Raw genomic sequence first — 13,832 nt, forward strand, 5'->3', positions numbered from 1 at the left:
GATATGTTCATCTTAACCGGTGACGGATTTTCCCCTCTTTATGGTCTTCTGCCCAATAACCGATAGTTGTAAATCCTATTTTCCCCTATTGAGTTTATCCTTGATATGTTCATCCTAACCGATGATGAATATTCTCTTTGGTATTTTATCCAGTAACTGATAGATATAATTCATATTTTCTCCCTGATAATCTATCCTTGATATGTTTATCCTAACCGATGACGGATATTCTTCCTTTGAGTTATCCTTGATATGTTCACTTTAACCAGTGACGGATGTTCTCTTTTTGGTCTTCTGCCCAGTAACTGGTAGTTATAAATCCTATTTGATATTTTTCCCCAGCAGGATATTCTTACCCAGTAACTGGTAACGAATACACCTCATTTTTCTCAACAAGTCATCCCTGATATGTTTACCCTAACCGGTAACGGATGTCCCTCTGTCAGAATATATTATCTTCCTACCCAGTAGCCGGTAATAGATAATATATTTATGGTACTCCTGTGTTGAAGTTCATTCTTCCTCAGTTGAGTTTGAGTGTGTATTTCCTCAGTGGAATCGCCAATCCCCTGGTTGGTTCAGGTATTTCAGCTTTGTTCTAATTTACCTGTTTCTCCTACATATTTCCCTTATCCCTGGCCGAGTCCTTCCATTGCTTTATTTTCATGAAAATTCCCCTCGTGTCTCTAGCGGTTTTTAAATCGTAGTCTGGCCTACGCACAACTTTTATCCCCTACAGTCTTTGTCTCCCCAATGAGCTTTTCCTTATGGAATGCATTATTCTCCTATGGACTTTCATTCTCTCTGGATTCTTTTCCTTTGTGGCAATATTTTCCCCGTAGAGATTATTTTAACATTCATATCATATGCATCATGAGGACTCTTAGGAACCAAAATTTGTTTCTATTGTTGTTATTTAAGTACATTCTACTGAGTTGATATGAAGATGTTAACTTTCACATCCTCAATTAGAATGTCCTTAAATATGGGCAGCTGTAAGACCCCAATTTTGACCCTAAGATCCCTCATGCTATCTCATCATATGCATTAGCATTGGGATCACGCCTTGGCATTCTCCTTACCCCTCATTCATTGGGCTTCTTTAGGAGAGATAACCAAGCACATTTGATTGTATCATACTTTGTTTTTCATTATTTACTAACCAAAATACCAAAAATATGCCAATATATAGTTTACTTCTTTTGTAGGTAGTGTGTGTGTTCACCCATGCTCCACCAAGGTCATATCTAGGGTTTGAGACCCTTAGTGCAAGGAGACTAATCAAGAAATGGTTCACGATGAATTTATACATCATATATGGATCCTTATGGTATTCACATATCATTTTGATCAAGAATTTATCAAGAGTTTGAAGCTTGTTTTCCTTGGAAACCCTAATTCATCCAGGTATCTTATGTGACTTCCTCAGCAAGTTTCTTCATCATTTGATCAAATATTTCAAGGGATACTTCATATTAATTTACCTTACACATATATGATCCTCCATGAGTCCCAAAGATCAATATAACTTCAAGTTTGCAAGTTGGTTCATGGTGGTTGACCAGAGAAAGTCAACTGGTTAAAACTGGGGTTCCCTAGACCCTATCTCCTACAATTTTTATCATTTGAAAATTATTACAAGAGAAACATTACTCCTTATGACATTACAAACAACTTTCATGTTGAATTAAAGAGATATTTTGGCTTGGAAAGTCATTTTTATGGTGAAAGATTATAGATCATTTTGTCCAAACCCTAGTTAGGAGGTCAACTTCCAAGGACCATAACTTGCTCAATTTTTATGAGATGAAATTTATTCGAGTTTCATGATCAAATTAAAGATGTCCTCTCCAACTTTTATTTTTGGAAGAAGTTTAAATTCAACTTGAAAATGCATGTACCAAGAGGAAACATTATAGGTCATTTTGCGCCACTACCATTGAATAAGTGATTTTCCTCCAACTTCTAAAATGCATATCTCCTTTATGCCAAATCCAAATAAGGTAATATTTGTGATCAAATTGAAGAGGGTTTTAAAGAGATACAACTTTGATGAAGGAACTTTTTTTCATTTGAAGTCCATAGCAAAAGTTATTCAAGGTGGAAGAAGTGAACATTTGACTTGGTACTTCGAAAATTTTCAAATATGTTTGATTTCCCAAACTTCCACCTCAAAATTCATCATGATCTAAGCTTCAAATGGAAAAGTGTTCAACATGAAAGTTGTTCCCCTTGTTCTCACCTTTCCAAAAATTCCAAGATCATCTCATTTGGCCAAGAAATAAAGGACTTGTGCATGGGTTCTTTCCAAAGTTTCATTTGGATGGATTTCACATTCACTTTCCAATCTCCATTGCATGAGTACATGACATGATTTCAGCATTGCACATTGTTGATTTTGGACCTAAATACATCATTTCATGGGCCTATCACACGCCCATGTAAGCATGCAAGAAGATTGCTATTTTTGGCCAATTTTAGAAGTGTGTGAAAATCAAATGTCATGCCTATAAATACAACCCTCTTGGCTCAGAATTAAGGACCTCATGCCCAAGCTTTGAATCTGCAATCCAAACCCTCACCATTAAAGGATAATCTTGAATGTTTTCATTTGAAAATTGAGCTTCAAATCTCATTCTATTTTGAGATTGAAACTCCAAGAGTCCAAGCTTTTCTTTAATCCAATTCATCTCTTACAAGCTTCTGAAGGCAAGCCAAGACCAATTAGAGTCAAGATCAAGCAAGTTTGAATCTCACTCGAAGGTGGTTTTCTAGAATTTTCATCTCTTCGATTCTCTCTCAATTCTTCACTATTCTTTGTGATTTTTGGTTGGTTGAAGTCCTACCAATATAGAAAACAAGATTGAGTTGCTTTAAGGTCAAATCGAAGCAACTCAGTTCATGATCCTCAAAATTCAAATCCCTGTATCTTTTTATATATTTGGAATTGGAGAAAATTGAGGACATATTCATAATCCTGAGCATTTTCTCGTTGAAATAGTGTCTTTGTTTTTCATTTTTCATTAAGTTGAGGTTGGACCAGTCCAGTGGAGGTCATCGGAGAAGATGACCGGAGCTAGGGCTCCAGTGGTGAGTTAGTTTCCTCTCATCCATCTGATCTTGGTCCAAGGATCTCATCTCAACCTTTGGTTTGCATTACTATAGTTCCCACGCGTTGACTAGAGACCATGACGGAGCACACGCATGTGGCCATCAGATCTTCCACCTCAATTAATGAGGGAGATCTGATGGCCCTTGTTTTTTCAATTTTTATTTTAATTTCATTTGTAATCCAAAAAATATGGGACTTTCACCAAAAATCTTTAAATATTTTTTTCTTTCATATTATGAATTAAAATTATTTTTTGGATTAATTTTGATATTTTTCATGAATTAAATATTTTTATGCATATTTTTAATTATTTAAAAATACTTCTGACTTTTCAAAAATCATGAATTTTTTTGTCTAAGATCCTTTGACATTGTTTGACCTAGGATAAATCTCTTGGCCATTTATTTGGTGTTTTGAAGAGATTTTAGGTTTTGACCAAATTAATTTGTATTTTAATGCATTTTTAAATTGATTTTTAATTGATTAATTATGTAAAAATTATGTTGAGCCATTTTTATGGTCTTGTGATGTTTGACTATTTGTTTGGGTCTCGGTCAAGGTTGATTTGACTTTTGTTGGATTAAAACTATTGGATTTAGGGGATTGATGAAATATACATTTCATCTCCCAAAATGAATGAATGGTTTTAATTTGATAAAATTCCTCCCATGATCAATTTGTGTTTCTCTAACTCCCCTCCCTCTTCATCTTCACCCCTATTATTTCCCATTCCCTCATTTAACCAATGAAATATCTAATGTCTTAAGGTTAATTGGTTCATCAACGACCTTATGTGAGATGAACAAATACAAGTATGACTAAGATAGGTCCACCCCTCTTGATCTTTTCTTTTAGTGTGTGGTATGTTTTAGGAGTTTGGTTCATTATACCAAATCTCTAACGTGCATAAACACCTAAATTTTTATTTCCCAACCTCAGATAGTTGTGACTTCTACATAAGTCCAATTATGATTGCTTAACATAGAGCTAAATTTGACCCTAAAAACATAACATTCTAGTAAGTGAGATTGTAAGTCTCTCATTTCTTATGGTATTGTATGGAGACTTGACCTTTTTTACTTTCATGGGAGCTAGTGGCATAATTATTGAATCATCCAAGTTGGAGCCCTTCTCATGGAAGATGTCTTGGTTTAAGGATTCATACTTGTGAATGGATGGTTGAGTGTTCTCCAAAGAATGACTTAATCAATTAAAAAAAACACCACTAACACTTGACTAACCTTTAACTAACATTTGACTAACTCTTATTAATATTGCTTTACTTTCAAGTCATTTACTTTATGCAATTTAAATTCCAGTCATTTATCATTCATTGTCATTTATATTTTATTTAACTTTTTTATGTTTATGTCATTTTCCTTTTGCTCATTTGAGCCATATCTTGTGATTGAATATATTGTTTGGGAATTTTTGTTTTGTTTGTGGTCTTAGGACCTTAAAATAGTTAATAATAACAAAAACCATAAAAAAACATTTGATGGACTATTGATCTGGATCTGAACTATTGGACTTTGGATTAGGCAACGTTTCCCGTGCAAAAAGGAGTTGGCCAATGCCAACATTTAGGGACCAAGTTATTCTGAACTAAACCTTCATCTGATGCAAACCTTGGACTCTGTTTAAATCCATCTGCTACTCTGTCTTTGTGCTAATTGTTATTTTGATCTTGTGTCTGATGCTTTGTTCTGAGTTGATCAAGGAATATTTTATCTGGTACATGAGAAGACAAAGAAGACTGCTAGATATTGGAGTTTCTTGCTTGGATGTGGCTATCTTTATTTGATGCCTTGATCTTCTTGATGTTTGGATATTGCTAATTGCTTGTTGAGTATTGCTTGATTGAAAGTCCAAACGGAAAGTAGGTTTTCTATATGAGATTCTTGTTTGTTGGATTGCATCCCATTGGTCAGATCTTTTCAACACTTAACTTTTAATTTTATGCTTAGGATAGCCTCTTCATCTTCTCCCACTTCTTAAATTTCAAAATCTCTCCCCCTTTTCAAAAACTTTCTTGGCTTGTAATTTCAAACTTAGACTTTGTTTTGATGATTAGAAACTTTGGTCTTATGCCAATGAATTTTCAAACTCTTTCTTAAATCAAACTTGTAAATAAACTTAATCATATTGACTTAAAATTTCAAAAGACAAAAAGCACTAACAACTTCATTTAAAACTTGTGGGGCCTTTTGTGCATATTTCTTAAACTTTTGTTAAAAGCACTTCACCAACTTTGAAATTTTTACCACAAATTATGAGGTTTTGATCCCTCATTTCTATGTTGGTATGTAGGCACAATACCGAATGTCTTGTCAAACACAAAAATATAATCAATAAATTATTTTCTCATCCCCACACTCTATTTTCCTCAAACATGTTTTATACCAAAAACACATACACACATAAAAAGGGCTCCCTAGGAGTACCTAGGACACTTTGGGTGTTAACACCTTCCCTCTGTGTAACCAACCCCCTTACCTATAATCTCTGGCATTTTATTAGTTTTGATTTGGAAACTTCTTATCTTTGGGTTTTGTTTGTACTTTTCCCTTTTCCTTTGGAAACAATAAAAAGGCGTTGGCGACTCTGGTTTTATTAACGTTAAGTTTATCCATAACTTGATAGTCATGAATTTACCGCTACAACATCCTTTCCACTACCTGATTTCATGGGCAAGGACAGTACTATACATCACACCTGTCATTCATTTTGTGGGCGAAGGACAGTATGCAATATCACTCATATCCCATCCAACAGTGGACAATCGCTCTATGAGCTTTCCCCATTTTGCCCTCCAACAGTCTTCTTCTTATGTTATATAAGTGAGACTTGGAGACTTGAAGAAATACGTCGGTGATACAATATTTTGACAAGTCTATTTTCTTTGTGAAAAAACTATCAATTGTTTGTACACAGATTTTCTTTAAGTACTTGTCATTCATTTGTGTAAAATCTGTTTGTGTAGAAGCATCTTGTAACATACAAAATATTATTCAAACTGTTTGTTTGATTCCTTGAGGAGGTTATCCTTGAGAAGACAAAGAATGTTGTTCTTTGTGAGTCCTTAAAGAGACTAGGGTATAGTTGGATCCTTGAGAAGACGAAGAAGGTTATTCTTTGTGATTATTGTAATTTGTTGATTATAGTGGCTTAAGTCCTTGTGTATAAGGAAAAATTACATTGGCGGGTGAATTGGAGTAGCTTTGATTTTCAAGCGAACCAGGATAAAAATACTTATGTTTTTATCTCTTTGTTACTAACTTGTTAGTGGTGTTCTTGTTTTGGAAAAAAGCTTTTGCTTGTAAAAATCAATTTGAACCCCCCCCCCCCCCTTCTTGTGTTTTTGACACCTTCAGTTTGGTGAGATCTGAGTGAATTTCACAAGGTTGAAGATGAATGGAAATGGTAATCTGAGTACTAAGCTTCCAGTGTTCGATGGAAAGAACTAGAATCAATGGATGATTCATATGCGTTTGTTGTTTGGCACTCAAGATGTTCTTGATCTCATCAATGACGGTTACATTCTGGTTGCACTTCCGGCAAATGCAACAAATATGCAGAGGAATGCTTAGCATGATCTGAAGAAGAAGGATCATAAGTCGTTGTTCTATATCCATCAGTGTATGGACGCGAACATGTTTGAGAAAATCGTTGATCTATGACGAAGAAGGATGCGTGGGACACACTAGTACGGTGCTACATCAGTGATGCATCAATGAAGAAGGTTAAGCTTCAGTCTCTATGTAAGTACTATGATAATCTCAACATGATGAACAATGAGAAGGTATCTGACTACATCTCTAGAGTGATTCTTATCACAAATGAAATGAATTCGTGTGGAGAAAATCTCACTGAAAAAGGATCATTGAGAAGGTACTTAGATCTCTTAATCCTCAGTTTGATTACATTGTTGTAGCAATTGAACATTATAAGGATCTTAGCACCATGAGAATTGAAGAGCTGCAAAGCATTCCAGAGGCACAACATTTGCGTCTGACTGAGAGAAACTCTGAAATGGAGGTAAAGTAGTAGGCTCTGAAAGCAGCTTCTGGTAAGAAATATCAAAAATAGTCTTAGTCAGAAGCCAGGAAGCAATCTGATGGTGTTCAGAAGTTATAAACCTCAACTTATGAAAGGCGTAAGAGTGCTCAAAAGGGGAAGGAGGAGTATGACAAGAGGAAAGTTCATTGCTACTGTTGTATGAAGTTTGACCACTTCGTTGTTGATTGTTGGTCAAACAAGGAAAGAAAGTCAGAAGAAGCAAACATACCCAGAGGATATTCTGATGATGAACCTAAGTTATTAATGGCTTTTGAGTCTGATAGTGCGTCTTTGGAATACTGGTGGTACATGGACAATGGTTGTTCAAATCACCTTACTGGAAATAAGAAATGGCTTGTTGAGTTTGACTATGGTAAGATGACCAAGACCAGATGTGCTGATGATAAGTATCTAAATTCTAAAGGAATGTGAAATGTCAAAGTAGTTCTAAATAATGGTAAAACTATATTGATTTAGAATGTGTGGTATGTTTCTGGCATAAAAAGCAATCTGATGAGTGTAGGTCAATTAATTGAGAAATGATTTTCAGTTACCATGAAGGACAATCTTTTGAAGTTGTATGACTATAATCAGAACCTAGTTATGAATTCAGAACATGGAAGGAATAGAACATTCAAAGTGAATGTTAAAACTATAGACTCTCAATGCCTTAGTGAAACAAGTCTTGTGAAGGAAAGTTAGTTGTGGCACAAAAGATTAGTCATCTGAACTTCAGAAGCTTAAGGCATCTGAATTCAAAGAAGTCGGTACATGGAATTCTTACAATTAAGAAGCCAGAGAAGTCATGCAATGTGCACATGAGAGGGAAGCAACCAAGACTTCCATTTGCATCTGAAATGCCTCCAAGAGTAAAGAATGCTCTAAGTGTGGTGCATTTTGATGTGTGCGGACCATTTCCAGTACCTTCACTTGGAGGGAATAAATACTTTATGTCATTTGTTGATGAGTTCACAAGTATGTCGTGGGTATCTCTTATAAAGTTCAAACACAATGTGTTTGTTGAGAATCAAAGTGGTCAGAAGCTGAAAGTTCTTAGAACTAACGGCGGAGGTGAGTATAACTCTACAGAGTTCACAAAGTTCTGTGAGGAGAATGGAATTGAGCATGAGGTGATTGCTCCATACACTCCTCAACACAATGGTCTTGCTGAAAGAAGAAACCGAAATTTGCTTGATATGACAAGGAGCATGCTGAAGGAGAAGAAGCTCTCTCACACCTTGTAGGAATAAGCTATTGCGACTACAACATATGTGCTCAACAGGTGTCCAACCAAAAAGTTGAAGAAAATTGTTCCTTTAGAGAAGTGGATTAGAGATAAGCAAAGTGTGAGTCATCTGAAGGTGTTTGGTTATGTTTGTTACAAACATGTTTCAGATGCCAAGAGAAGGAAGTTGGATGACATAAGCAGAGTTATGTTGCTTGTAGGATACCACAATACATGTGCTTATAAGCTCTACTGTCCTGTCATTAATAGGGCTGAACTCAGCAGAGATATCATTGTGAAAGAATCATAAGTGAGGGATTGGAACACGTCTCAATCCAACTCGGGTATGGTGTTAACACCTGAGTTAACTTCTGAAGATACTTCAGAATCCGAAGGTTCTAAAGATGAGTCATAATCAAAATATGATTCTGAATGTGACTCTAACTAGTGTGGAGATAGAGTTGACATAAGAAGTACTTTTGGATATTTGTTTAAGAATTTGGGAAGTCTTATTTTTTGGTGTTCCAAGAAGTAACCAGTTGTCGCGTTGTCAACCTGTGAAGTTGAATACATTGCAGGCATTTATGGTTGTATGTCAAGCCGTCTGGCTTCAAGATTTATTGCAAGATCTGAAGATCAAGGTAAATAAGCATCTGAAGTTGATGATTGATAATAAGTATGCAATCAATCTCGCTAAGAACCTAGTGTTGCATGGGAGAAGCAGGCATATTGAGACTAAGTTTTATTTTCTGAGAAGTCAGGTTCATAATGGAGTGCTAGAAGTTATGCATTATAGCACCCAGAAGCAGCTGGCGGATGTTCTGACGAAAGCGATCAAGACTGATCAATTTCTCCACTTGAGGGATGAAATTAGTGTTGTTAGTTTTGATTAGTTGAATACGAATTAAGGGATGGTGTTAAAAGTAATTCATATTCAGTAGTAGTATTAGTTTTGTTAAGCGTAGCCTAGCTAGTGTAGGTTAGCATTTTTGCCTACATGGCATTATTGTTTGTGTATATAAACAAGTGTAGTTGTCAATATAGTAGTGTGTGCGTCATTTACTGTAACCGTTTTAGAAGAGTAGTGGAAGTTTGTTATTTCAATTCTCTCTCTTCTGTCTCTTCTTCCATATTCATCTTCTTCACATTGTGCACCAACAGAATTAACACATTGAACTAAAAACAATTATCTGTATAAATGAATTTGACATCATATATTCACTCAAAATTGTAATGAATTAAGTATATGATTTATATGGTGCTCAACTTCAACTATTTCATGTAATGTGAGACTTTAACTCACAATCGTGAAACCATTCACGTCTTTGATCCAACATTGGGATCTTTTTGCATCCCATAAAGTATATTGTACTCTAATATCACTATTGAAACTTTAGAAAAAATCTTTACTACGGATTGAGTTAACACATTAGACTAATAACACTACACATGATATTTGACACCACGTCTTCACTCAAAATTTAAAGTATCGGATATATGAATATTTTTAGTTATAAAATGTTCAAACTTCAAATGATTCATCTTATGTCAAATTTAACTTACACTCGTCATGTTAGAACAAAATATAGTTAAATATTTCTATAGAAATAAAAAAAAAATACCAATTTCACTTGTGTGATTATCCTAAAGAAAGGAGTGTTGGAGAGATTGGCCGGCCCCAAGAGTTAAGCTACCCAAGCAACGATTTTAGACTAAATATTTCTATGAAATGTATTTGCCAATCTTTGGATCTCTTTTCTAATTTAACCGATGCATATTAGATGAGATACATCTCTCATTCAAATCCTTCCAATTATACATCACATTACTCATTTAAATCATTCCAATTAAATATTACATTACTCATTTTAAATTAAATAAAAAATTTAATTTAAAATCACAAGATCTTTTCATAATAAAAAAGTTCTATAAAATACAATTAAATACACCCTCTTAAAATAACTGTTTATACTTTATCAAGCAGGGATACCCAGAGATACCTTCTTAAAACTTGTTTCCAACACATTATTCATGGTTACCAATCCAATTGTTTTTTGAAAAAAAAAACAATCATCATTTCTCAATCAAATAAAGAACAAGTTTCCTTTTTATTTATTGATAACATTGTTTTAAGAAATGGCAATATATATAATTGAAATTTTGTAACTACATGTAGAAGTAGTGTTTGCGTAAATATGAGTTCACAAGAACATAAATAAATAGTAAGATAGTGCATATTGAATACAAATGAAAAGGATTGAATATAATAAATACACAAACTTCTTAGACACTATTATAAGTAGAGTTGAAAATTTAACACTAAAATTGACAAGAAAGAAAAATGGAGGGAGATGAGTTAGGTAGCGTATGAAGAATATAAGATCAATTATTTTCTTTTCCGTAAAAATTGCTTAGTGGATCGTATTCGTGGTACATGCATACTGATATGCGTTGTGGGCTCCTAAGTCGTGTTCTCCTCTACCAATTGGAGAGTTCAAGTTTTCAATCTCATAATAGAGCAAATTAACCATCATTGATGTGGACTGCATTATGTATGGGGATAAGACTGAAAGTTGTCGAGTACATATCTGTTTTTTTCTAAGAGGAAATTAAGATGGGAAACAAGATAGTATATCATACCAACCGAATAAATTGGTTGATACTTGTTCTTGAGATTTTGGTAGATTGCATAAGATGGGGTGTAGCTTGACTCATTTTGCTTTAGGTGTGCCCACCTGCTCCTCATTCTACGGTTGGTTTCGGCTACATCCACGCATAGCCTATGGGTTTTGTATGGAAGATAGTAGGTGGTACACATAATTATAAAGTAGTAAGACTTTTTTTAAATATTGAAATTGTAAGAGAATGCAATTTGAGAATCTAAATTTATGAAATATTTTTAATTGGTAATGTAATGTAATTGTTGTAATTTAAGTTATAACAAAATGTATATGTATAAATGCACTCTAAGAATCCGTCACTAGAAAAAACTATAACTTCAAATTCTAAATTGAGCAAAGTCAAATAGTAATTTATTGAGTTTTGGCTATGACATTTGAAGTGTAGTTAAAGTCTAGATTATGTTGGTTAAATTATTTGTTGTAGAAAAGATTAACTAAAGCGGTTAGGTTGTTGGGCTTAGTTGGTGATTTTAAGCCCGAATAGTAGTGTAAAAACTCATTTTATTGATCATTTATAAATATGCAATAATACATTAAAGTGAATGTGATGTAATATATATATATATATATATATATATATATATATATATATATATATATATATATATATATATATATATATATATATATATATATATATATATATATATATATATATATATATATATATATATATATATATATATTATGCTTTCTCTCTTTCTCTTCTATGTTGTGTATAAATTTAATAAGGGATATCTAAACCCTCAGACTCTTGCATTTCAAAAGCATTCAAGATTTGATGTTATTTATGCTTATTTGTTAAGTGAAATAGTTTTGGTGGGAATCTCCTTATTCTTGACAACAAGAGTTGAGATAGATGGAGCGAGAAAATAAAGGTGATTTTTAAATTTCAAGGTATGGTGGATATAGTGCAAACAGGTCTACCGTATCTTCTTAACAATACATTTGATATTTAGGTTGGTGGTTGTAAAGAATCAAAGAAGAAGAGTTTCAAGACAATATTCTTCATCCGTTAATGTGTTGATATTGTGAACTTCAAAAAAATTGAGAATGCTACTTCATCGAATGAGGCATGAGACATTTTTTAGAAAGGTTATGTTGGTGATGACAAACTCAAGAAAGTTCATTTTAAAACGTTGATAAGTCAAAACGAATTATTGTATATGGAGAACAATGAGAAGGTTAATGAGTATTTTAATCGGATCACACATGTGGTCAATCAAAAGAAGAGTTATGGTGAAGTTGTTTCTGATCTAACCATAATGAACAAATTGATATGCACTATATCCTCCAAATTTGATTATATTGCATTCACAATTGAGAAATCAAAGGATTTATCTATCATGAAGGTTGAGGAATTACAATATTCTTTGGAAGCACATGAACAAAAGGTGCTTGAAATAACGAAAGAAAAAATGATTGATCAAACTTTGTTGGATCAAACATCCAAGAAAGTTTATGGTTCAAAGTAGAATGGAAATGACAAGTCCAAGAAAGGAAGGTCTAGGCAAGATGACTCCAAGAAAGATGATCAACCTGAATCTTCTTCAAGAGACAATATTGTCCATCAAGATATGAAGGAGAATAAACCAATAAACAAAAAGAACATTGAGTGTCATACTTGTTAATGAGGCACATATGGCTCTGGGTGAGAGTGACTTTGACACATGCCCTATCCTCCTTATGGAAACAACAAATGATGAATTTGTAAGCATAGATGGCTAATATTTGGACATAGACAATTCAAATCACATGACAAGTCATTGAGAATCGCTAGTCAATTTTTATGATTCAAGAAAGAGAAATACAATATTTGTTGATAACATAACCATTATATCAGAAGGATTTATTGATAACTTGATAAAAGTAAGACAAAAAAATCAAACATTCATCATTGGTGTGTTGTATCTTTCAAGCATGAAGAGTAACTTGTTAAGCAATGGTTATTTGCTTAAGAAGAGATTTATTGCACACCTTGATAATAATCACATTAAGGTATTTTATGCACATCAAAAAGCTATTTTGAGAGCTCTTTTTTCTCAAAATTGAACTTTTCAATTTCATATCAAAGCAATAGATTCTCAATGTCTTGCTAGTTACGTGATTGGCAATAATGTTTGGCTATGGCACCTCAGGTATGAACACTTTAATTTTAATAGTCTTTGTACCTTAAATTTCAAGGGAAATATACATCATTTTACTAGGATTAGGTTTCTTGTAGATCTGTGCAAGAGTTTTTTTTATAGGAAAGCAACCAAGGAAATATTTTATGTCTTAGATTCGAATGAGGGCCAAGGTAAAATTGGCATGACACATAATGATGTTTGTGGTCCTTTTGACATGGTGTCATTAGGAGATAATACATATATTTGTTTCCATTGTGGATGATTTTAGTAAAATGATGTAAGTATATTTGATTAAAATCAAAAATGAAATGGTGCAGGTTTTTAAGAGGTTTAAAGAGATTCTAGAAAAACAAACAAAAAGGTAACTCAAAATTCTCTAGAGCGGTTGAGGCTGTGAGTACACTTTAAGATAATTTGAAATTTTTTCTAAAGAGATGATAATTCACTATGACTTAACACGTTGTGAATTGTTACAATGTCTACTCATATATCTGTACAGAATCAGCTTAACAATTCATTTTAACCGAATTAACAAGTATTTTGTGTACTAGTGAACATTTTGACAAAAATATAAACTTGAACGGTTAATGAGCAAGAAAAAATATGATAAGATGCAATACTAGAAA

Source organism: Lathyrus oleraceus, chromosome 5 (assembly GCF_024323335.1).
Source record: "Lathyrus oleraceus cultivar Zhongwan6 chromosome 5, CAAS_Psat_ZW6_1.0, whole genome shotgun sequence".
NCBI classification, from domain to species: domain Eukaryota; kingdom Viridiplantae; phylum Streptophyta; class Magnoliopsida; order Fabales; family Fabaceae; genus Lathyrus; species Lathyrus oleraceus.